This window comes from Elephantulus edwardii, unplaced genomic scaffold (assembly GCF_000299155.1).
Source record: "Elephantulus edwardii isolate Elephantulus edwardi_28Jun2011 unplaced genomic scaffold, EleEdw1.0 scaffold00194, whole genome shotgun sequence".
In the NCBI taxonomy this organism is placed as follows: Eukaryota; Metazoa; Chordata; class Mammalia; order Macroscelidea; family Macroscelididae; genus Elephantulus; species Elephantulus edwardii.
Genome location: NW_006399944.1, coordinates 5,127,362 through 5,130,364, shown reverse-complemented (window position 1 = coordinate 5,130,364; position 3,003 = coordinate 5,127,362). Strand labels below are relative to the sequence as shown.

General features: G+C 41.2%; 1 pseudogene; it reads right to left on the bottom strand.

Annotated features, from left to right (window-relative positions):
• Positions 1-610: 610 nt before the first annotated feature.
• Positions 611-2,533, bottom strand: LOC102856671 (annotated as a pseudogene).
• Between the last annotated feature and the right edge of the window lie 470 nt (positions 2,534-3,003).

Genomic DNA, 3,003 nt, shown 5'->3' with positions numbered 1-3,003 from the left:
ATCAGATGCACCTTAATCTCCAGAGAGACACCATCGCTCTTCAGTACTTTGGAGAGGTCCCTTACAGCAGACTTCCCCATGGCAATGCACCTTTTAATTTCCTGGCTGCTGGTGCCAAGACTGTTGACTGTGGAGCCAAGCAAGCTAAAGCTGTGTAAAATCTCAATCTCTTCACCATCCATCCTGATGCTGCCAATTAGCATAAATAATTAATAAATAAATAAATATAATTAATAAATAATTAGCATAAAATTTGTTTTGTAGTTGATACGTGTTTTAAAATTTATAATGATAATTAAAATATAATTTGTCTAAGTAATAGAGATATTAATGTATCTTTGAGGGTTTAGAATTACAAAAGTTTCTTTACTTTTTTTATGGTGCCAATTTAAAATAAATCTTTATTTGAGACATTACATTTTCCACTTACAAGACAGTGACAATAAAGTGCAATGTTAATTACTTTCCCTATGCACATTCCATATTCAAGTATTGAGAATGCCCAGAAATTTAGTCTAGTAGTTTAGACTTTTCAACTGCAGTGTACTACAAATTTGGGTGCTTCAAAATTTAACTGTGGGACAATGAATGCTAAAGTATGCAGATTGGTTTAGCCAACCTCTTCAATGGTGGGTCCAGAAGCTACCAGATGAAAGAGCTCCACCATGGGAGAAGCCACCAGGCATGCCTCCAGGCATGCCTCCAGCACTCTGGTAGAGCTTGGTGATGACGGGGTTGCAGACCTTCTCTCGTTCCTTCTGCTGATGCTCAAATTCCTCCTTTTCTGCAGTCTGATTCTTATCAAGCCAGTTGATAATGTCATTGCACTTGTCAAAGACCTTCTGCTTGTCTTCCTGATTGATCTTGCCTTAAAGCCTTTGATCTTCAACTGTTGCTTTCATATTAAACGTGTAAGACTCAAGGGAATTCTTAGAAGACATCTTACTTATCTCTTTGCTTCTCATCTTCAGCTTTGTACTTCTCAGCCTCCTGGAGTATTCGTTCAATGTCTTCCTTACTCATTAGTGATGATAATCTTGTTTTCTTTCCCAGTGCTCTTGTCAACAGCAGAAACATTAAGGGTACCATTGGCATCAATATCAAAGGTGACTTCAATCTGAAGAACACCACAAGGTGCAGGTGGCATCCCAGTGAGTTCAAACTTGCCAAGCAGGTTGTTATCTTTGGTCATGGCACGCTCACCTTCATAGACCTGGGTGAGTACACCAGGTTGGTTGTCAGAGTAGGTTGTGAAGATCTGTGTCTGCTTGGTAGGAATGGTACTATTCCGCTTGATGAGGACAATCATGTTTCCACCAGCAGTTTCAATACCAAAAGAAAGTGGAGTGATATCCAGGAGCAGCAAATCTTGAACATTTTTAGATTAGTCTCCAGAAAGAATGGCTGCCCAGACAGCTTCACCATAAGCAACAGCCTCATCTGGGTTGATGCTCTTTTTCAACTCCTTTCCATTGAAGAAGTCCTGAAGAAGGTTCTGAATCTTGGGCATTCTGGTAGAACCACCCACCAGGACAAGATCATGGATCTGTGACTTTTCTAGCTTGGCATCCCTCAGGGCTTTCTCCACAGGGTCCAGAGTGTCACGGAAAAGGTAAGCCTTCAATTCTTCAAAGTGGGCTTGGGTAATGGAAGTATAGAAGTTGATTCCCTCATACAGAGAATCTATCTCAATACTGGCCTGGGTGCTGGAAGAAAGTCTGTGCTTTGCACGCTCACAAGTAGTGTGAAGGCTTCTGATAGCCCTCTTGTTTTCCCTGATGTCTTTCTTATGCTTGTGCTTGAACTCTGCAATGAAATGGTTGGCCATTCTGTTGTCAAAGTCTTCTCCACCCAAGTGGTTGTCTCCAGCTGTAGACTGGACCTCAAATATCCCATCTTCTATAGTGAGGATTGACACATCAATAGTGCCACCTCCTAAATCAAAGATGAGCACATTCTTTTCAGCACCAACCTTTTTGTCTAAACCATAATCAATAGCAGCAGCACTGGGCTTATTGATGATTCGGAGGACATTGAAGCCAACAATGGTTCCAGCATCTTTGGTAGCCTGGCACTGAGAGTCACTGAAGTAGGCTGGTACAGTGACAACAGCATTGGTAACAGTCTTCTCAAGGTAGGCTTCTGTAATTTCCTTCATCTTTGTGAGAACCATAGAGGACACTACCTCTGAATAGAAACTTTTGGTCTCTCTTTTATATTCTACTTGGACTTTGGGCCTGCCTGCATCGTTCACCACCATGAAGGGCCAGTGTTTCATATCAAACTGCACACCATCATCAAATCTTCATCCAATGAGACGTTTGGCATCAAATACTGTGTTAGTAGGATTCACTGCAACTTGATACTTTGCCGCATCGCCAATCAATCGTTTGGTATAGGTAAATGTGACATAGCTTGGGGTGGTCCGGTTGCCTTGATCATTTGCAACGATCTCCACTTTCCCATGCTGGAAGACCCCTACACAGGAGTAGGTGGTGCCAAGATCAATGCCGACCACAGGGCCCTTGGACATGGTTGCTTAGTGCAGGTCCCAGGTGGTGGAGGGGAAAAACCATACCTCTAGGCTGCCACTGCGCTCAAAAAGTTCCTATTAAATATTGGGTCTCAACTTTCGAACCTTCACCATCTATACTTGGTCACTGTATATTCAACCCATTTGTTACCATAGCCCAGAAGTTACGTTTTTTTTTCTGGTCATTTTTATTGTATCAGAGCAGGAGAATTTTAAAGCAGGGAAAATGTCTGAGTCAAAGATTTGTTGACTCCACAGACAAGAGTAGCAAATTTGGTAAGAACTATCAGTGGAAGAAACCCCTGGAGGAATTCTACACAGGTAGAATGAGTGACTTTATGGGATTACTTGAATGTTATTTGGTATTTTATTCAAAATTTAGATTTGTATTTTCAATAGCAATGATTTCTCTCGCTAATCTCACTTCTCAATTTTATCTGAAGTCATAGAAGATATTAAGAATAAAAGAT